We start from the raw sequence: 23,500 nt of genomic DNA, 5'->3' as shown, positions 1-23,500 counted from the left end.
ATGCTAAATATTAATTTCAATGAGGAATTTATAAAGACATAAATTAAACAAAGAAAATATATACAATATCTACACATGATAAATATGAAAATTGGTTATCTAAAACAATGTTAGACTGAAAACAAGTTAAAGTGCACTTGATGACTTTTAAATTCTGAGTAATTAAATTAAAGCCAGCCAATTGATATAATACCTAGTTCACCGTTGCAGGCCTGAATGAAGCTTGGGTGCATTGTATCCTTATACAAATGTCTACTTCGCTTAAAAAAAGAAAAAATCTCATTCACTGTGTCCTGGTATGATGTTGAGGGTGTGGGTGCCCTGCACAACACAGTTGGTTAAGAGTGCAGAAGAGTGTTCCAGTGTGTGAAGTCAAGAGAGAAAATTCACTAGAGGAGATTTGAGCATTCCCAGTAACTCAAACCATTATCTGGGATGGTGTCAATGCCACTCAGTCAATACTTGGTTTTTTCCATTTAAATGAAGGGGTTTTAATTGATTGTAGGTCTAGCATCAGTATCATTAGTATTATGCTAAGCAAAATAGTCCATGCTACACACAGATTGCAGTTGGATGTTTAAACTTTTAGTCAAAGTCCAGTCAAACTGACTTAAATTCACCCTCTTAGTGAATGCAGGTTAATCATCTTGAGAACTAACAGGATGTTTCTGAAAAATAGGTTAATCACACATCTCACACTGTGCCTGCATCTCCACATGTGCTCACTGCTTCTCTCTTCCTTCTCCCCCTGCTACACCCACCAATCTATGACCTCATTAAATTAAATAAACCGTAAAAATAACAAATATTTGAAACCAAAGATGTACATGTATGAACACTTAAACAAATAAACACAAATTAAATCCACTACACAATTACATAAACATGAACCATAATAAACCATAACCTTGTTAAACCAGGTTACAAACGCTATCGTCCTAAATTGCGGAAGTGAACCGCTATTGATTATGTATATTTTGCATCTTTATAGGCTCCTGATTGCGATTGTTAAGGTATAATGCATTTCTCATACCTGCATGTCTCCAAATAAAATCTCCTTCATAGAGCAGCTTACATTCTTTACATCTTTTGGAATGCATCCTTTGGGATGCGACACTAACATTCTTCACGTCATTGTAAATGCAATGCATCCATGGCAGACAAACATATGTGTCATTCTCTGCATGTAAAGTTTTGGTGGTAAATCCAAAGAAACAAATAAATCTTGTAACCTAGTTACAGTGGTAAATAGCCACCGCTTGTATTCATGTTTGTAACACAATCAAACCGCTGTTCGGACACAAATTATATGATATGAACCAAGACCAGCAGGGGCAAGGGGAAGGGGGGAAGAAACAAACTATGGTTTGGACCAAGCAATCGAACCTTAGGTGGTATTCACACTGGGCACGTTTGCTGAAGTCTGAATCGGAGCGTAATTGTTCCCGGCATCCCCAGAGCATTGCTCTGGTTTCAGACTCGTGTTTGAATCTCAAACCCTGGTGCTTTTCTGTCATCAACTTGCATCCCAAAGCTGGCTGCAAGATCACACATGCACATATTTAAAAGGCACCTCACCTTTTTTGTGTCCCACAATGTTTTCCTGACAATCATGATGCACGTGTTTTTGTGCAACTGATGATGTCATCATTCTTACATCGGCAAAAATGCATGCACATATCATTTTACTTCCTGAACAAGTGCGGACCCAAGTACAGGTTGCTTTCTCACTCAAGCGAACCATTAGTAATGAGTCGAAGTTCCATTGTAACCGAGCTCAGACCACCTCATACAGACCACCTCTCGGGTTCGGTACTGCAGTCCGCTCCCTGGTCCGCAAAACAGGTTTCACATTAATGACTTTTCATGCAAACCATGCCCTGATTTGGACTAAACTGCCAGTGTGAAAGCAACCTTAGAGTAGGCCACCAAAAGATGTTCCTTTCCAAATCTGACATTATGTGGATACAGTAAATTATTAGTCTTCTGAGATTTTCAGGTACATAGGTTTTGTTCTTTGGGAATGCAGGTGATGGGGGTTCAGACTGATGTGCAGCATGGTGTAATGAGCAATCTCATCTATAATATTAAATTTTACAGGTGCTAGTATGAGGGAAGGGGAAATAGAGCTTTATGAGCCTTCATAAATTCGAGACAGAGCATCAGCCTTAGAATTTTTGCTACTGGATCGATATGTTATTGAGAATTGAAAGTGAGGGGAAAATAACACCCACCTAGTCTGTATGGGATTGTGTCTTTGTGCTGCTTTTTTAATGCATTCTAGATTCTTGTGATCCATGATTACCTGAATAGGGTACATTACATTACAGTCAAATCTTTTTAAACTGTAACAAAGGCCCAGTTTCCACCTGATAGTATGATCAAATTTAAAAAACAGTTACATACACAATCATGAGAACTTCACGGATCTTCTTTAGTGTGTCTGATATCAACACCGATGACAAACATGAACACCTGAAGCTCCTTTAATACAGGTAATCCACTAAAGTAAAATTGAATTCTGGTTGATGTTAATTGTGTTTGTGATTAGACTACATTTCAGCTGCATCTGAGAGAAACAGCATGCCATTTTTTCACAATTTCTTTGTCTTTTCTGACTTCTGTTGTGCTTTAATATCATTCAATAACACACTGACATAGTGATTGATGTGTCGTCATGAACCGGAGACCCTCCCCTCCAAATCCGAACACAAGTGGTCACAGGAGATGCATTCAAGTGACCAGATGTAAACAGTGATGTGTCTCACCTGACCACATATAATCGGGTCACCCAAGAGACATCGTAATACCAGGTGGAAATGGGGCCAAAAGCAATTTCCAGATATTTGAGCAAAATTACAGGTTTTTCAGATTATTTTGGATGGCACATTTTTATTTTCAAAAGAACTATATACATCCAGGCATGTGACCAATAGATCGATACATTTTTACAAGCATATTCATATAGTACTGTATATATATATATATATATATATATATATATATATATATATATATATATATATATACAGTGCATCCGGAAAGTATTCACAGCGCTTCACTTTTTCCACATTTTGTTGTTACAGCCTTATTCCAAAATGGATTAAATTCATTATTTTCCTCAATTCTACAAACAATACCCCATAATGACAATGTGAAAGAAGTTTGTTTGAAATCTTTTCAAATGTACTAAAAATAAAAAATGAACAAATCACATGTGCATAAGTATTCACAGCCTTTCCCATGACACTCAAAATTAAGCTCAGGTGCGTCCTGTTTCCACTGATCATCCTTGAGATGTTTCTACAACTTGATTGGAGTCTACCTGTGGTAAATTCAGTTGATTGGACATGATTCGGAAAGGCACACACCTGTCTATATAATGTCCAACAGTTAACAGTGCATGTCAGAGCACAAACCAAGCCATGAAGTCAAAGGAATTGTTTGAAAAAAAATGTATTTATTAGTGTTTTTCATACTCCATCCATCCATCCATCCATCCATCCATCCATCCATCCATCCATCCATCGTCAACCGCTTATCCTGTGTACAGGGTCGCGGGGGGCTGGAGCCTATCCCAGCTAACATTGGGCGAAAGGCGGGGGATACCCTGGACAGGTCGCCAGTCCATCGCAGGGCCGTTTTTCATACTCACTAAAGTTTTTTTAACAAATTATTTTTGCCTCTGCCATTGTTTTGTCTCAAGATTCGCACCAGTAATGGTACTGTCTATTCCATTCTGGATTTTTTGGAACACATTTAGACGAACAACATGTGCTCATACTTAAACTAATCAGGTGTAACCCAGGTGTTCTCATTTAGGCTTATTTTACTTACTCCAGGACTCCATTGTCTCCGACTATCTTAGACAAATTTAAGCCATGTTCATGAAAGCTACTTAAATGTCCCAGTTTAACTAGACAAGAAATGTCAATTTTTACTATGTAATGATTTTTCCAACATCAGCCATATAACCTCTCATCCATTTTGGATTTTATGATAAAGTAATGTATATTTTAAATGCTTTGTCCGATTTGAATAAAAATTTAAAGGGGTTTTGGACATCATGTCCTAAGGGTACCTATGCAGTTTGGAGACAGAGCTACATAGTGGTCAAAATGCTGTAAATTTAAGCAAATTTTTTATGTATCATTGCTACATTATAAGTGTTCTGAAATTGGCAGAAATACATTTTAAAATGTATTATATTATTATTATTATTATTGTTATTAAAAACCTAATGCTATCTCTTTAGCCCTTTTGAGCTACATCAGCTGAATGGCCCAGTGGTTAATGCATTGGAATACCGGTCAAGAGGTTGTGAGTTTGACTCCAGGAAAGTTTTAAAAAACCACTGAGCCACCACTGCCCAGGGTTACTGACCAGAAGGTTGGCGGTTCAAGCCCCAGCACCACCAAGATGCCACTGTTGGGCCCTTGAGCAAGGCACTTAACTCCAGTTTGCTCTGGGGGGATTGTCCCTGTAATAAGTGCACTGTAAGTCGCTTTGGATAAAAGGGTCTGCCAAATGCATAAATGTAAATGTAAAATGTGTACTTCTGTTGATCTCTGAGTCTTCATGTTGTGCGTATTACAATGCATACAGTACTTTATTGCATAATTCCTGATTCAGTTAATAAAAACAAGCTACAATTATTTTATCAGAAATAGTTGTATACTCTCAACCAAGAATGTCTCTTTGACATCAGTCAGACATCTTGATTGTGTGGCGCAGTGGATAGATCTCTGGGCTTCAGTTCAAAGGACTGGATGAACCACAGTTCAACATCCACTTCAGCTGGTATAAACGCTGTCTCTGTTGTGTTGTCTTTACATTGTGCTTAGGGAATGGCTTTAGGGCTTGGCCACAATCATTGCTGCTTGCAGCTATATTACAGTGCATTCAGAAAGTATTCATACCCCTACATTTTTTCACATTTTGTTATGCGCAGCCTTATGCGAAAATTTGTAAATTTTTCACATAAATCTACAGTCCATACCCCATAATAACAAAACAAAAAACAGTTTTTTTAATAACTTCATAAATGTATTAAAAATAAAAAAAAAACTGAAATATCACATTGCCATAGACCCTTAACTCTGTACTTTGTTGAAGCACCTATGGCAGCGATTACAGCCTCAAATCTTTTTTGGTATGATGCGACAAGCTTTGTACACCTGGATTTGGGATTTTCTGCTATTCTTATCTGCAGATCAAGCTTTCAAGCTCTGTCAGTTTGGATGGGGACCGTAGGTGGACAGCCATTTTCAGGTCTCTCCAGAGATGTTTGATTGGGTTCAAATCCGGGATCTGGCTGGGCCACTCAAGAACATTCACAGAGTTGTCCCTAAGCCAGTCTTGCATTTTCTTGGCTGTGTGCTTAGGGTCATTGTCCTGTTAGTAGGTGAACCTTTGACCTAGTCTGAGGTCCTGAGTGTTCTGGACCCAGTTTGCATTAAGGATATCTCTGTATTTTGCTGCGTTCAGCTTTCCTTCAACCCTGACCAGTTTCCCCGTCCCTGTTGCGAAACAATACCCCCACAGCCTGATGCAGCAAACAACATGCTTCACCGTTGGGATGGTATTGCACTGGAGATGAGCCGTGCCTGGTTTCCTCTAGACACGATGCTTGAAATTGAGGCCAAACAGTTCAATCTTCATTTCATCAGACCAGATAATCTTGTTTCTCACAGTCTGAGAGTCCTTTAGGGGCTTTTCTATGCATCTTGACTGAGGAGAGGCTTTCATCTGGCCACTCTGCCATAAAGCCCAGATTGGTGGAGTGTTGCAGTGATGGTTGTCCTCATGCAAGTTTCTTCAATCTCTACACATGATCTCTAGAGCTCAACCAGAGTGACCATCTAGTTCTTGGTTACCTCTCTTACCAAGGACTTTCTCCCCCGATTGCTAAGTTTTAAAAAATGTAATGAATAATAAATTAATAAAAAAAATGTGAGCAGTGGGGCAGAGCGCATTATCCTGCTGAAAGGGCCACTACAATATGTGAACATTATTTAATTTCGATCATTAGTCATGGTGGGTAAATCTAAAATATCCAAAAAACAAATGGTAATTTAGAGTGAACTTGATTTCAAAACTTTTCAAAACCTTATTGGATGTTGGATGATGATTTACCTTTCAATAAAGAAGTAAGGGAGCAGCTACTGAACTGAAATCTCGAATAATCTGCCAGCAGTTGTTCTTGAAATCCTGTTCATTGACAACATATCTAAAACAGAAAGTTTTAACATAAAATTCTAATCTGTCTGCTTTTACGTGATAATGCAAAGAGTCGGAGTACATCTACATGTTACACACATGCTACAAGTGTTTCTCTTCTTTATGAGAATAAATTGTAAATATATATAATAACAAATTGATTCAGCATATTCCCACTTTATTGATTAATAATTAGAAAACTGAAGGAGCATTAACTAGCCCATAGGGCGTTACAAGATACTCATAGTACCCCTTAGTGGTGAGTTTTCCCTGTTACTAGTTTTTGTTTTTGTTGTAAATTTAGAATTAGATGCGATGTCGGGGATTGGAGCACTTGTAGTGGCCAACGGGCATTGATTCTGGACCGCCTTCCCCTCACACTCACCGCGGCTCCAGGGAAGACAGGCTGCCAGTGGAGCCACCGCCACTCGTGCCACGGACCATGGAGGGGAGCGCGTGTGGTCGCGGGACCCTGCCCAAGTCCTGGATCCTCATCAGGACACTCCCCATCCTACATGATTCCCCTTTATTTTGGACACTTTCCCCCATTGGACAATTTATTCCCCTTTTTGGACATTTTATGTTTATTATTATTTCTAATAAACATCCCACTGTTTCTGTCTCTTGCTCACCCCGCCACAGGCTCTTTCTTATTTTATATTATAGTAATATTTTCTTTTTCCTTCATGTGTAAAATTTTTATTATTTAACATTATCCTTTTTTACCTTATATACGGATTTCAAGATTACATTTTATATGTCATTTTTTTTCTTATATCATGGAAGTTGTTTTGCACTGTCTTTGTTTTGCAATGTTTTAAATGTATGCAGCTCAGCAGTAAACGCTTTGGCAATACGAATGTACAAATATTTGTCATTGATTCAGCACCTTAAAGCTGAATAAAGCACCTTAAAACTGAAATGGAGTAAGTTACAAGCACATACTGTGTTAGCAGTAGCGTTGAGTTGTGCTCACCTTTGCATGCTGACAAACCCTATTTAAGGAACATGTCTATTCTACACTCATGTGAGTGTTTTTTATTTAATATCCTGTAACAATGTATAAAGTTGTTAACCTGCTACCCTATTTCATTGTGTGGTTATTTGAAGTGTTGGTATTGAGCCCATTTTAGTTGAGTCCGAGTCAAGTCAGAGTCTTTAAACGAGTCCGAGTCCAAAATGTGCCGAGTCGGACTCAAGACAGAGTCCAGAACAGGCCAAGTCACGTCCGAATGAATCTGTTCATGAGTAACTGTAAACTCAGTATCAATATTTTAAGCTTATTTTAACTTTTGTCAACATAAATGTAACAAAACACCTCTATATTTAATGATTAGTTTCCTGTTGAACAAACTTCAAAGTGGTTTCAGAATAATAGCATATGATTTAGATATATGAAGACAAAACTGTCGTTCAACACACTTCTTATTGCGTTCGTCTTGACATTTCAGTTATTTGTTGCTTTTTCCCTCCACTCAAACATAGACTAAAGAAAGTGAAAGCATTTGTTATTGTTTTGAATTATAATTTAGTTTTTTCTTTCTACTTCATTTTCAATTTGTCAATTCAATTTAGTTTAGTTTTATCTAAAATGATCGAAAGAAATAATATATACTGCGTTTTCTTCTTTGTCTCTATCTGCCGACTGGTTCATAAAAATAATGACGTAAACACAGTAGTCATTAGCACTCACTGAAAGTTATGACTGACAGGACGACATCGAGGGCTAAGCGAATGATGTCATTGCCATGGTAACCATATACATTTCAGCTGATGTGCTGAAGACTAGAATGACAAAACAACATGTATTTTCTTCTCTGCAAATGATACCTGAGACAATAGTGAGAAAATTTAATTAAAATGTAATTTAAGAAGAAAAAAATCATTGACCCTACCAAAAACCAGGACTGTCCTGTGTAATAAACGGGGATGTCTGGTCACCCAATCTATAATTAAATAATAAACAATACATTTTGCTGACCAAAATAACTTCATATTTTATTGTGCATATTATTGTGGCAAAAATGTAAAAGAAAAGATTTTAAGCTGCCAGTCAATGCTTTTAAAATAGAAAAACTATAAATAGGTGTTTATATGTTTTTCAGCATTGATGTCTGCATTAGCAATTTCCTGACTATTTAAAAAGTTACAGTTAATTCATCAAGGAAAAAGTTGAAAAAACGGCATGGACAACAAGAGACTACAGATGCCTACATGTCTTGATACATTACGCCTAAAAAGACTTCATATACAATATTCATTTAATTAAATTAATTTTTATTTTTATATATTGTTTTAGTTAACCGTGAGGGACATGATGTGGGTGACTTGACTTAATGAAGTTCTTAACCATGACAAAACCATGATGCGAGCACCATCTTAACTGCACAAACGCCACGTGCGGTTTTATCAGTTGTCAGGTCCCGTTACGAGTGAAACTGCCTTGTAGTTTCTAGTACATTGGCTACATACCCGTCTTTATGTGTTTGTTGTGACAGCCACCTCAGTAATCAATGTTATACAGCAGTTTCCATAGTAACATTCAAGCATATTGGTTGACCGAGTGTCTGCAGGTGTGTTTGCTCAACACGGTGAAACAAACTCTTGCTACGTCTACGACATCAGGGAGTGCTACAACTGCTTGCAGACAGTGTCCATTTATTTCTGTTTGTTATTTTTATTCTATTTATTATATATTATTATATTTATTTTGTTAATTGCTGGACTCAGAAAATCATCCTGAGTCCCAAAGGCTCTAGACCGAGTCAAGTCCGAGTAAAAATGCATCCGAGTCCGTGACGACCATTAAAACTGGACTTGTGACTCTGACTTGAGTACCCCAACTCTAGTTGTTTGTCTGTGTTTTCTGCAGGTTCTGAGGTTTTTTCTTTTTGCTTTGTTTATTTTTGTTAATTTCCTAATTTGTACGGATTGTTGTGAATCCATCTCTATGTGTTGGGGATTAATGGTTGTATAAATATAGAACAGTGATTAAAACTTACTAGAACTATTTCTGCATTAAACAGTTTTAATGCACGAATTCCAGCCAATAAGAACAGTATTTGTTATAAAAGAAATCAAATAGCATTCTGGTCTGGTGCATTTTAGGCCATGAACTTTTCAACTTTTTATGGTCTAATAATATGGAGAAAGGTTTAATATATAATATTATAGGATGACTTTTTCAACTCCACAGTTTTGGTGGGAGTACTGTAATATATTACAGACAAACAAACTCTATTTCACCAGGAACAAATTTACATTTACCCACACTCACATTTTCTGCTGCAGCAAATGATGTGCATAAGCAATCAGATGGCTGAAGCTTCTTCTATTAAATGATAAGAAAGTAATTCTGAAACTGATGGAATGTTAAAAAATCCAATTGCCTAATGCTATTCTGCTTTTAGATCTACCCAGGCTTCAGGTTTCAAAAAGTACAGTCTTTCTTGGTTTCTCTGCAGTTGGTGTGCGTTAAGTGATCAAGACCATGTCAGACTTGTTGTGCATGTAATCCTCTTTCTATCTGAAACACCTCTTTATTGGTTAATGACCTCAGGGCAAGTATATTAGAAACACTCGTTCAGGGTAGCTGCTCCATGGATTTTTTTTAAGTGCCATAATATGGATAGTGATTATCAAGATCAATAGGGCCTGGCTACAGACAAGTTATAATATAAGTTATGCACAGTTGCAGTGATTAACAGACATACGTAAGTAAAGCATATATGTTGGCTAATGACCCAGAACTGCTTGTCTGAAGTCAGACAGGATGACATTCGTGTAAGGTCTGTGGCGTTACTGTAGCCGTACTTCCAAAAGCTTCTGGTTTGTTGGTGTTTTTTTGGTTAAATATGTTGTGCATCATGAAGATATTTGTTGAAGCTGCCATTATTAATTCAGAAGTAATAATTTTTTGCAAGACTGCAAAGCATCCATGCCACGCCGCATTGAGGCAGTAATTAATGCAAAAGGGGCCCAAACCAAGTACTGAGTACATATGCATGATTATACTTTTCAGAGGGCCGACATTTCTGTATTTAAAATCCTTTTTTTTTATTGATTTCATGTAACATTCTAATTTTCTGAGATTCTGAATTTGGGGTTTTCATAAGCTGTAAGCCATAATCCTAAAAATTATATCAAATAAAGGCTTGAAATATCTTACTTTGCTTGTAATGAGTCAATATAATATATTAGTTTCACCTTTTAAGTTGAATTACTGAAATTAATGAACTTTTGCACGATATTCTAATTTTTCGAGTTTCACCTGTATGTATGTGTGTGTCTTGATTCGGTAACAAAGGAAACAAAATGGCGAATTAAACTCCACTTGGGGAACTAGTTTCAAAATGGAGGATCTGTTTCAATATTGAGAACTATGTTCAAATGGTGAACCGAATTCAAAATGGAAACTAGTTACAAAATGGAGGATTAGATCGTAAAGGGTGGAGCCAACGATTATTTGAATGTGGAGGGAAAGAAAGATTGCTGGATCAGATCCAGGTGACGGAGCTAATACCACGTGGGGGTTGTAAGGCTGACATCAAGAGGTCGTAAAAGTCAAAGAACTCTGCGAGAACCAAGTCATAACACAGAAGAACATTTTCCACCTGAGCAAGGACAATAAAACACAAATCTCACATCTGACCTCTATCTAACCTCAGGCCAATTTAGGCACAAACATCTGCCCCCGCTCCTTATCTACATGCAACAAAATATAATATGTAATGTATACAAATAATCTAACTAGTGGAACATGTTTGGTATCATTTAAAATGTCTCAGTGCATCTGGTATAGTGCTCTCATTCCCAGGTTTGCAAAACTTAATGACAACAAAGTTATAAGGTCTTTGCCAAATGCTTTATAATTCTGGAGGTCTGTCTCCATCCCTGCTTGTATGTTAATGAGGTATGTCCCCAGGACTTCCAAACCTAACCACTCCCAAAATTCCCTTTGTTCATGGTTTGGGTATTTAAGGAAATGTGACACATTGTGCAGGGTTCCCTGTAGTCAGACGAGCCCACACAGTTTACTGTGTGTAGTTTACATCAGGTCATTGCAATTTGAATTTCTTATGTTCTGATAAAATGTCTAAATTTGACTTATCAATGTCTAATTGGATTGATGAATGTATTATGTCACCTGGTAAATAAATTGTTACATTTGAATTTATTATGATTGATTCTTAAACTATTGTCTTTAGTAGATTACGTTAAGTCCTTGTTTCGGCAAATCTTCGACCAGGTTAGCAGCGGACTAAAGCCGGTTGAGTGGAGCATGGGGCACACCAACTGAGACTTTAGAGCTCCCACTAACTAATAGGCATTATTTCTAGTGTACTTAGTGTGTACAGGCTCGATAGGGAATTTCCGTTTAGTGTCAACCAAGCCTAAATAGGGTTAAGTCTGAACCTCTGGTTATTGTAATATTTTCTAGTTAAGTGTACATAGGAAACTATGGCATGATCATATAAAACTACTTTAACTTGGGTATGTTGGTCTATCTTTGTAAATGTAGTGGTCATGACCTCTGGGTAGAAATGTTACTCTAATTAAGTGTTTACTATCTAAGGGGACTAAACAAATTACTTGTAGATAAAAGGGCAAGCAGGAGCAGCCATCTAATTAGTATTTAGTCAATTACTGTTTTAATGACCAAAACTGGCATATTTGTGACCGTGAGATCCGCGTTCACGGCCGGCGCGAGACTCTCTAAGCGACAGGAATCCGAATGAACGAGCACAATATAAAATAGAGTTAAATACGATGATTCAAAGTTAAATCAAATTTAATAATAATAACTAAGATTAGAACATTAATATATCCTTAGAAACTTGGAGTCAGATAAAATAAACGAGGATCTTAAAATGAATAATATACACTCACCTAAAGGATTATTAGGAACACCATACTAATACTGTGTTTGACCCCCTTTCGCCTTCAGAACTGCCTTAATTCTACGTGGCATTGATTCAACAAGGTGTTGAAAGCATTCTTTAGAAATGTTGGCCCATATTGATAGGATAGCATCTTGCAGTTGATGGAGATTTGTGGGATGCACATCCAGGGCACGAAGCTCCCGTTCCACCACATCCCAAAGATGCTCTATTGGGTTGAGATCTGGTTACTGTGGGGGCCATTTTAATACAGTGAACTCATTGTCATGTTCAAGAAACCAATTTGAAATGATTCGAGCTTTGTTACATGGTGCATTATCCTGCTGGAAGTAGCCATCAGAGGATGGATCCATGTTCTCATTCTGTTTATGCCAAATTCTGACTCTACCATCTGAATGTCCCAACAGAAATCGAGAGTCATCAGACCAGGCAACATTTTTCCAGTCTTCAACTGTCCAATTTTGGTGAGCTCTTGTAAATTGTAGCCTCTTTTTCCTATTTGTAGTGGAGATGAGTGGTACCCGGTGGGGTCTTCTGCTGTTGTAGCCCATCCGCCTCAAGGTTGTGCGTGTTGTGGCTTCACAAATGCTTTGCTGCATACCTCGGTTGTAACAAGTGGTTATTTCAGGCAAAGTTGCTCTTCTATCAGCTTGAATCAGTCGGCCCATTCTCCTCTGACCTCTAGCATCAACAAGGCATTTTCGCCCACAGGACTGCCGCATACTGGATGTACTTCCCTTTTCACACCATTCTTAGTAAACCCTAGTTGTGCGTGAAAATCCCAGTAACTGAGCAGATTGTGAAATACTCAGACCGGCCCGTCTGGCACCAACAACCATGCCATGCTCAAAATTGCTTAAATCACCTTTCTTTCCCATTCTGACATTCAGTTTGGAGTTCAGGAGATTGTCTTGACCAGGACCACACCCCTAAATGCATTGAAGCAACTGCCATGTGATTGGTTGATTAGATAATTGCATTAATGAGAAATTGAACGGGTGTTCCTAATAATCCTTTAGGTGAGTGTAGTTATGTAATTGGAATTAAATAACTTAAACTGAACGTGCACGATAAGACAGAACGCGCAGGAGACCTTCATCCACGCTGTTGGAAGCCGCCATTGGACCAATAGTTGGACCCCCTTACAGGGTGGAAATGAACAGGCACACAAAGGAACTGATGAAACAAGTGGGAGAATTTGAAAACGCTAGTCTGAGTCGGACATAAACCGCAATGCTACTCACTCAGTGACTTTCAGTGTGTGAGAGAGAGAGCGAACAAACAGGGGTGCATGCAATTTAACGGAGAATAAATGCTGGTAATTGCGCGATTGAATCGTTAGTTCAGATCACTCAATAAAATAACATTTCACCCCAAAATTATGATCTTACAAATCAAAACAGCAGTCAGTGATCGTAGTTAAACATAAAATTGTAATCAAAACATCAAACATTCTGAAATCCTGTGTGATTTCAGCAGGGTTGTCCATTTGAATTCCTGTTTTATTGAGCGGTCAGGAGAAAACGATCTGGAGTGGGGCCTTTGTCTTACGCTCGTCAGCAAAAAGACGTGTCTCTGCGTTATTTCTCGGGTCCGGTGATTGAGAGAAATGCAGGAAGTAGTCAACGTTGATAGAAAACGATTGAGAAGGTAATCTGGTCGCCTTTTCCGTTTTCTAAATAAATTCACTGTTGTCTCGTAGTGAAAATGAACCGGTTCAAATAAGTATACTACACGACTGGAGCAAAGCTAAGTTAATCTTACTCTACCATCAAATCAAATGAAATCACTTTATTGTCACACTACTGTGTACACAAGTGCAACAGTAGGTGAAAGTCTTGTGTGCAGTTCCGAATAATATAGCAGTACAAATTACAATAAACAACTTATTTACACAACACAATTTACATAACAAATGTACACATACTTATACAACATAATATACAATGTACAGTAAACAATACACACAATATAGAATACACATACAATACAAATAAAACATATGGGTAAGGGTATATAAAAATATATATACAGTCAGTCGTTGAATTGGGGAGAATATATTTGACAGTCCAGTGTGTGGTACAAGATGATGGTTAATAAAGTGCAGTGATGATTGTTGATCGTGAGAGATCAAGTGTTCAAAAGTCTGATTGCTTGGGGGAAGAAACTGTCATGTAGTCGGCTGGTGCGGGTCCTGATGCTGCGATACCGTCTGCCTGATGGTAGCAGTGAGAGCAGCCCATGACTCGGGTGGCTGGAGTCTCTGATGATCCTCCCATCTTTTTTCACACACCGCCTGTTATAGATGTCCTGGAGGGAGGGAAGCTCACCTCCGATGATGTTTCTGGCAGTTCGCACCACCCTTTGCAGGTCTTTGCGGTTGTGGGCGGTGCTATTGCCGTACCAGGTGGTGATGCAGCCAGTCAGGATGCTCTCTACAGTACTAGTGTAGAACCGTGTGAGGATGTGTTGGTTCATTCCAAACTTCCTCAGCCGTCTCAGGAAGAAGAGGCGCTGGTGAGCCTTCTTCACAACGGCCTCAGTGTGGACGGACCATGTGAGTTCATCAGTAATGTGGACACCGAGGAACTTGAAACTGCTGACTCTCACCACTGGTGCTCCATTAATGGTGATGGGGCTGTGTTCCCTGTCTTTCTTCCTGAAGTCCACTAAAAGCTCCTTGGTTTTACTGACGTTGTGGGAGAGGTTGTGCTCCTGACACCAGAGTGTCAGAGTGTGCACCTCCTCTCTGTAGGCTGTTTCATCATTGTCAGTGATCAGACCTACCACCGTCGTATCGTCAGCAAACTTAATGATGGCATTGGAGACATGTGTTGTCACACAGTCATGTGTGTATAGTGAATACAGGAGTGGGCTGAGAACACAGTCCTGGGGGGCTCCAGTGTTAAGGGTCAGTGATGAGGAGATGTTGCTGCTCATTCTAACCACCTGACGTCTGCCTGACAGGAAGTCCAGGATCCAGCTGCACAGTGAGCTGTTTAAGCCCAGATTCCGGAGTTTTTCATCAAGCTTGGAGGGCACTATGTTGTTGAATGCTGAGCTGTAGTCTACAAACAGCATTCTCACATATGCGTTCCTTTTTTCCAGGTGGGAGAGAGCAGTGTGCAGTGTAGATGCAATGGCATCATCAGTGGAGCGGTTGTTGCGGTAGGCAAACTGCAATGGGTCCAAAGAGGGGGGCAGAGCAGAGCAGATGTAATCTCTGATTAACCTCTCGAAGCATTTGCTGATGATGGGGGTCAGAGCAACAGGACGCCAGTCATTTAAGCAAGTGATTTCGGCATGCTTAGGTACAGGCACAATGGTTGATGTTTTAAAGCATGTGGGGACTACAGACAGGGAGAGGGACAGGTTGAAAATGTCCGTAAAAACACCAGCCAGTTGGTTCGCGCACGTTCTGATGACGCAGCCCGGAATGCCGTCTGGACCCGCGGCTTTACGGATGTTCACCCGTCGGAAGGATCGGGTTACATCCGCAACAGAAACGGAGAGTGAACCAACCTCTGTAGCGTCAGCCGCGAGTGCTCTCTCCGCGAGGGCGGTGTTGTTGTGCTCAAAACGAGCATAAAATGAATTAAGCTCATCCGGGAGAGAGGCAGCGGTGTTCATGGCGGAGTGTGAACGCCGGCTCTTTTTCCCCTTTTCCTTCTGCGTTTCCGCAGCCGGGCAGCCCAGACAAAGGGCTCCGCTGGCGTGTTTGTAAACAGCGGGTCTGCATTGAGGAATTTGAAGTCCGGTTTTCGGTGTGTAATTGCCGAACCAATGTCCAAAAGCATTTGTCTGTCATACACAATAAGGCAGACAACATCCAAGACAAGAAAACAAAAACTGTAAACAAAACAAACAATAAACTGCAGTGTTTTGACGGAGCCTGCGACGCAGCAGCCATACTCGGCGCCATCTTGAGCATTTTTGCCATTACCATGGCCAAATGGTGAGGTTAGAAAAACTTGGTCTCTCTTTGTCCAGAAGGAGGGAAACTCCTTTGTATGTGTAGATACGCGTCTCTTTAAACCGCAGGCTTGCGTATCTGTATGCAGAGAGAGCGAACTCACCGCTGTTTGCCAGTTTTATTGACAAGATGACGTCATCGGTCATAGGCCGCTTATGACCAATGACGTTTGAGGTTGGGTCCATGGGCAGGACTTCACATCCAGCTGTGAACTGTGAAGGACTCTGGGAAACCAAGTTCTATGTCTCACCTTTGATCATAGAACAAAGGGCCATGCGGTCTACGCTACCATTTTGATTGGCAACATTCAGTATGTTCATGGTCAGACAAATTAAGTTGCATTAACCAATGGGGATGATTTAACTGTACTAAATTGTTATCAAGATTTAAACCTTCTGTTTCATCAGCTCATCCACAAGATGCTTGTAAAGGGACCAATGGAAAGGAGGTGTGCAGCATCACGACCCGGCCTCGCCCTCCGCCCTGTCACATTTTCTCAGGCCGGGGAGCCCCGGCATGACATACATAGCCCCCCCCCCCCCCTTTCCCAGGGGGAGGGCGTGCCCTAAGCCCCATCTGCCGGTAGGTCATCCCCGCCTACCTGAATCTGGGAGGGGACAGGGGGAGGGAAACAAAAAAACTATTAAATTAGGGGGTACTTCCTGTAACAGTGTAGTTACAGGAAGTACCAAAACTCTATTAAAACCTATTTAAAAGACAGGGAAAAGGACAATGCGGAGCGGCTGTGGGAGAGAGAGAGGATAAAAAAATAACTTACTCACCAGTTCTCCGATACACTGTAGCTTGGTCCTGGGCCACTCCTCCACCCTCTAATGGATGACAGCAGCGCCTCCCCAGGCGGATCGGAGGCAATCCTCCAGCTCCTGGCGGGCGGAACACCCCGCAGCATTCTTGCGGAACAGAAGGGATCTCCCCCGCCCCTGGCAGCGGTTCTCCCGCTTCAGGCAGTTGGCAGTGAGCCCCACCCCGCTCGCGGTCGGCGGTCTCAGACCCCGGCATGTTTCAGCTGGTGGTAGGAGTCTCCTCCGCCCCTGGCAGCAGCCCTGACCACTCCAGGCGGTCGGTTGGGAGCCCCTTCTTGGCTCGTGGTCGTCGGCCGTCCTCCGCTTCCAGGCGACCGGGCTCCTCCGTCCCCCGGCAGCCGTGGCTGCTCCATTGGGGTGGATGGTAGCGGCGAGAACTCCACTACGGCATATCCCTCCACCTTCCCGGATCTTCGGCACCAGTGTAGAGGGATAAATGGAAAGGAGGAGGCGAGAACCTGCTTGACAATATAAATAATATTTTAATAAAAAAGACACAAACACACACGTGATGGTCAGCTGCCTGTAAATGATCTCTCTCTCTATCGCACCACCGTCCACAGTGGCCTGTTAGCCTGATAAGGGATGGGGTGTGCAGCATCACGACCCGGCCCCACCCTCCACCCTGTCACAATGTTCCTTTGACACATTCATAACTTGAGCTTCGGTTACAAACTTTGCAGCTATAACTTTCTCATCCGCTATACTGAGTACTGTGTGATCCATCCTTGTTTTTTTCTACAATCCTAAAGTAATAACCTTTACTAAGTTCCACACATTTAGAGGTCTTCACTAAATTAACAAATACATTTAAAAATTCTATAGAAATATCAAGGTTACACAAATTTTCAATTACCAACCAGAAAGTGCTAACACACAAAAGAGCAGTTTCTTCCTTTTTCCAATAAGCAATTACTTACTCGGAACAAAGCCAAGCGCAAGCATCTCAAAATTCACAGATTGCCAGAACCTGAAAATGCTAAGTGACTTTTTATAATGACTTCTTCTAGCAAGAACTGTTGCAATAGGCAGTATTTTATGTAAGCATATAGGCAACATTCGTAACAGTATTGTAATTGTAAAGTTTTAATAAGTTATGGCAGCCCCTCAGTACACTAAAGCAGAGGGGGGAAAAAAATGTCCTTACCGTTTATCAAGCACTGAAACTTTACTTGGTGCAGAACAGTCTGGAATAATATTAAACAATGTAACAGTCACCTTTTGTTCAGAACGTTGAATCTTTGTGACACCTGTGCTGAAAACAATCTAGAGGCACCACAACAAATGAAACAGAAATCAGGTGTCTCGACATGCGTTTTTGAAACTTTAAATTATTTTTAACTTGTCTAAAAATGTTCCGGTCCTGCGCGAGATGCTGAAGAAACAATGAGATGCGATGCAACAAAGACATTTATCCAGCATGTGTTTACATAGGAAAACAATGGTAAAACAGAGCAAGTTTTGTAGGCAAGTTTATTTTTTCATTAATTACAAACGTTTATGCTTTAGTGTATGCTTAAAACAAGAAAAAACTATTTGTCAATGGGGTAAGAAATATAAACTTGTTTTCCCTTTGAATCAAGTTTTATTTCTTACTCCATTGGCAAATGATTTTTTTCTTGTTTGAAATATGTTAATAATTTTGTTAGATTTCTCTGAAAACAAGACCAAATATCTAATTATGTCATTTTGCTTTTCAAGTAAATGTATCTTGTTTTATTTGACTGGGGAAAAAAACATACTCAGTATAAAATGATATTTTGCAGTGTTCAATAAACCAAGTTGTAAGAATCTGTTGGTGGGAGAGATCAATCAGCTCAAAATAATTGGCAGATTTTTTTGAATCCCACAGTTGCAGATGAGGCTCAACAAAACTAATAAATGTCAAGGCTGAAACATTGTCAGTTTTAAGCTGTGTCTGCAGTGATGTAATTACGGTATTCATTTTGGAGTATCTTCTTTCACACTAATGCCACTGCAAGTGATGCCACTGCTTGTTGAAATTTTAACAGATCATCTTTCACATCAGTTTTTGGATGCTCTTTGAAATCTCTGTATCCCTGTCTGACACCTGTAAAGTTGATGGTAAAAAAGTCACAAAGCGGTTTCTTCCTCTCCATACAACGTTTCCTGAGATGAAGGGAACAAGACATTGCTGTAAGCACTTTGGGGAGTGTCCTTCACATGACATTGTTGGAACCCTTATTTACATTCACGGCAATCCTCTGATTGGCAATGGTGTCTGAGCCCCAACCCTTTAGGAGTGCAGTCTGCCTTTATAAGCGGGTGCTCAGTCACCATTTCTTTAGACTTTTCTGACTGAGGGACAAGAGTGAGTCGCTCGTATTATGCCCGCTTTTGCAATGTCTCACACTCTTCATCTCAGGGAACCGAGGTTACATGTTTAACTGGAGAAGTTCCCTTTTAAATTCAGTTCACTCGACATTGCTGTAAGCACTATGGGGAACGATATCCCATCAAACCGCACTATGTGACATTACACTCCTAGAGTTATAACATTAAATAGAGATATTCATAAGGAGTCACAGGCCGATGACTTATAAGTCATATTAAAATGTATATGAATAGTCCCACATGGCGGATGCCAAATGGAAATGAATGTAGTCTGGGATCTATATAGATATACAATGTATGGATTATTAACCCTCTCATAACAAGGTTGGGAAAGTTCTTATGGGAATGCTTATGACTTCTAAAGAAGCAGTTCAACAGCATATAATTAGGCTGTGTTGATTATAGTCGGTAGCCCACCCATAATAAGGGCTTGGGCTCCCACTTGAATGTAAGAAGCACTCTATATTGTGAGGACTTGGACGCCACATCCAGGTTATAAAATTTCATGAACGTGTTTTGTGAGGACCATCCTGCTGCTGAACATGTGTCCAGTAAGGACCATTTGTCCACGCCCATGAAGAAGCCATGACTCTGGTTGAATGCGCTTTGACAACAATAGGGCAATTCGTGCTCTGTGATTCGTAAGTGATGCCGATCGCATCAACGATCCAGTGAAAGAGCCTTTGTTTGGAGATGGACATTCCTTTTGTGCATCCTCCATAACAAATAAAGAGCTGATCTGACAGCCTAAACTGATGGGTGTGCTCAAAATATGTATGCAGTGCCCTTACCGGGTTTAACATATGCATAGATCGCTCTTCATCTAAATTAAATTGTGGGGGAAAGAAGGCTTGTAAACAAACCACCTGAGCCCTGAAGGGCATTGATAAAACCTTAGGCATGTAGCCTTTTCTAGATTAAATGGTGGCTTTTGACAGATCTGGACTAAACTCTAGGCATCAGCTGTCAGTCGACAGTGCCTGGATGTCACCCACCCATTTAAATGAGGCCAAAGCCAATAGGAGTGTGATCTTTAAGGAAAGCACACACAGCAGATTCAACAGATTCCAATGGCTTGAATGGGGAGTTTGTGAGTGCCTTCAGCACCAGATTTAAGTCCCAAGTCAGCACCATAGCAGGGGGAGGGGGTTCAAATGCCTCGGTCCCCTAAGGAACTTTATGACTAGATTATGTTTGCCTATCGATAAATCAGCCTCCAGGGCATAGTATGCTGAAAGTGTCAAGACATAAACCTTGAGCGTTGACGATGTATGACCAGCGTCCAGCAGCTCTTGAAGGAATATCAAAATATCAGCTATGGGGCAGTTCACCATGTCTTTGCCATGTGAAGAGCACCAATTTGCAAACACGCGCCATTTAAGTGCATAAAGGTGTCTCATGGACAGTGCTCTAGCCTGTAAAATGGTGTTCAAGGTCAAGGTCAAGTGGTTTTTATTGTCGTTCAACCATATACAGTTAGTACAGTACACAGTGAAACAAGACAACCTTCCTCCAGGACCATGGTGCTACATAAACAACAGGGGACAAACACAGAACCATATGAGACTACACAGACTAAATAACATACCTATATAATGTGTGCAAAAAGTACGGGACAGTACAATAAATTACTAAAAGTTAACAGGACAATGGGCACAGTGAGAGACAGTGCAGCGCCGACCAGTACACAGTATTTCAAAAAGATGACAGTTTCTAAAAATGCCAAATATAAACATAACATACTATGAGATAGCAGCCATGTATAAAGTGACAATAATTAAAGTGCAACTCAGGACACGTGTGTGTGTGTGTGTGTGTGTGTGTGTGTGTGTGAGCGTGTATTTATCACTTTGTGGGGACCAAATGTCCCCATAAGGATAGTAAAACCCGAAATTTTTGACCTTGTGGGGACATTTTGTCGGTCCCCATGAGGAAAACAGCTTATAAATCATACTAAATGATGTTTTTTGAAAATGTAAAAATGCAGAAAATTTTCTGTGAGGGTTAGGTTTAGGGGTTGGGTTAGGATTAGGGGATAGAATATAAAGTTTGTACAGTATAAAAACCATTATGTCTATGGAAAGTCCCCATAAAACATGGAAACACAACGATGTGTGTGTGTGTGTGTGTGTGTGTGTGTGTGTGTGTGTGTGTGTGTGTGTCAGTCCAGTCTCTGAGTACTGAGGAGTCTGATGGCTTGGGGGAAGACACAGTCTGGCCGTGAGGGCCCGAATGCTTCGGTACCTTTTGCCAGATGGCAGGAGGGTGAAGAGTATGTGTGAGGGGTGTGTGGGGTCATCCACAATGCTGGTTGCATTGCGGATGCAGTGTTTTTTGTAAATGTCTTTGATGGAGGGAAGAGAGACCCCTATGATCTTCTCAGCTGTTCTCACTATACTGTGCAGGGCTTTGCGGTCCGAAACGGTGCAAGTCCCAAACAAGGCAGTGATGCAGCTGCTCAGGATGCTCTCAATAGTCCCTCTATAGAATGTAGTGAGGATGGGGGGTGGGAGATGTGCTTTCATCAGACTTCGAAGAAAGTAGAGATGCTGCTGGGCTTTCTTGGTGATAGAGCTGGTGTTGAGGGACCAGGTGAGTTTCTCCGCCAGGTGAACACCAAGGAATTTGGTGCTCTTGACGATCTCCACAGAGGAGCTGTCAATGTTCAGTGGAGAGTGGTCACTCTGTGCTCTCCTAAAGTCAACAACCATGTCTTTTGTTTTGTCGACATTCAGGGACAGGTTGTTGGCTCTACACCAGTTCGTCAGCTGCTGCACCTCCTCTCTGTATGCTGACTCGTTGTTCTTGCTGATGAGACCCACCACGGTCATGTCATCGGCAAACTTAATGTTGTGGTTCGAGATGTGCATTGCTGCACAGTCGTGAGTCAGCAGAGTGAACAGCAGTGGACTGAGCACACAGCCCTGGGGGGCCCCAGTGCTCAGTGTGGTGGTGGTGGAGATGCTGTTCCTGATCCGGACTGACTGAGGTCTCCAAGGTTTTCCAATCAGGTGCTGAGGAATGATTGTGTTGAATGCTGAGCTGAAGTCTATGAACAGCATTCGAACGTATGAGTCCTTTTTATCTAGGTGGGTGTGGACGATATGTGAACTGCAGTGGGTCTAGTGAGGGGGGCAGCCTGGTCTTAATGTGCCTCGTGATGAGCATCTCGAAGCACTTCATGATGATGGGTATGAGTGTGACGGGACGGTAGTTGTTGAGGGAGGACACTGAAGACTTCTTTGGTATGGGGACGATGGTGGTGGCCTTGAAGCACGTTGGAACGACGGTGCTGCTCAGAGAGATGTTGAAGATGTCGGTAAGAACATCTGCCAGCTGGTCTGCACATCCTCTGAGCACTCTGCCAGGAATGTTGTCTGGTCCAGCAGCCTTCCGTGGGTTGACTCTACGTAGAGTTTTCCTCACATCTGCCGTGGTAAGACAGATTTCCTGGTCGTTGGGAGGAGGGGTGGTCTTCCTCGCCATCACATCGTTCTGTGCTTCCCAATAGGAATTTGGAAAATCCGAATTTCTGAGTTGAATGGAATGCAGCAAGAGGCAGATTGCTAATGTTAGCTAGCTAGCTTTGCTAGCATCAATTACACTTACCTTACTTTTCTTTATGCTTCCTTTCTAAGTGCCGATAAAAGTTTGACATGGTCCCAGCCATCTTGGTAAGCATTGCATTGCAGAATTTTCATACTGCTGTGTGTTTTCAGTCTTTTTTAGAAATAAAATTGCACCTGACTATAAGTCGCACTAAATCAAAATCATGTTGTTGATAGAGAGAAAAATCACATAAGTCACACTGACAGAGGTTGGATCCAGCAGGCACTAGGACCCAGAAGCAGCCTCCATTCACTAGCTCAGATGTCAAATGTGCTCTGTGCAGATTACAGTCCTTCAGAATCTACACATCCTATCACTGTGATTTTGGACTTGTTTAAAACAGGAGAATTTGCTTTTAGTAATTGTTTGTAACAGTTTCTCATATTCTTTTTATGTTTCATGAGAGAAATGCGACAAGTAAGCCACATCTGTTCATAACATCTGTAACATCTGTGCACAAATAAACAGCTTTTAGTCTTTGAGTTAAACAATACACCTGTTGTATTCTATTCATTCGTTCAGTTCACGGACTGAATGTTTTTACTGCAAGCGTGATGATGAAGCATCATTTTGTGGGCATGTGGTTGCATAAAATACTTTGTAATGGAAAATATACTGAA

This window comes from Xyrauchen texanus, chromosome 34 (genome assembly GCF_025860055.1).
Source record: "Xyrauchen texanus isolate HMW12.3.18 chromosome 34, RBS_HiC_50CHRs, whole genome shotgun sequence".
In the NCBI taxonomy this organism is placed as follows: domain Eukaryota; kingdom Metazoa; phylum Chordata; class Actinopteri; order Cypriniformes; family Catostomidae; genus Xyrauchen; species Xyrauchen texanus.
This window is presented reverse-complemented; position numbering follows the sequence as displayed.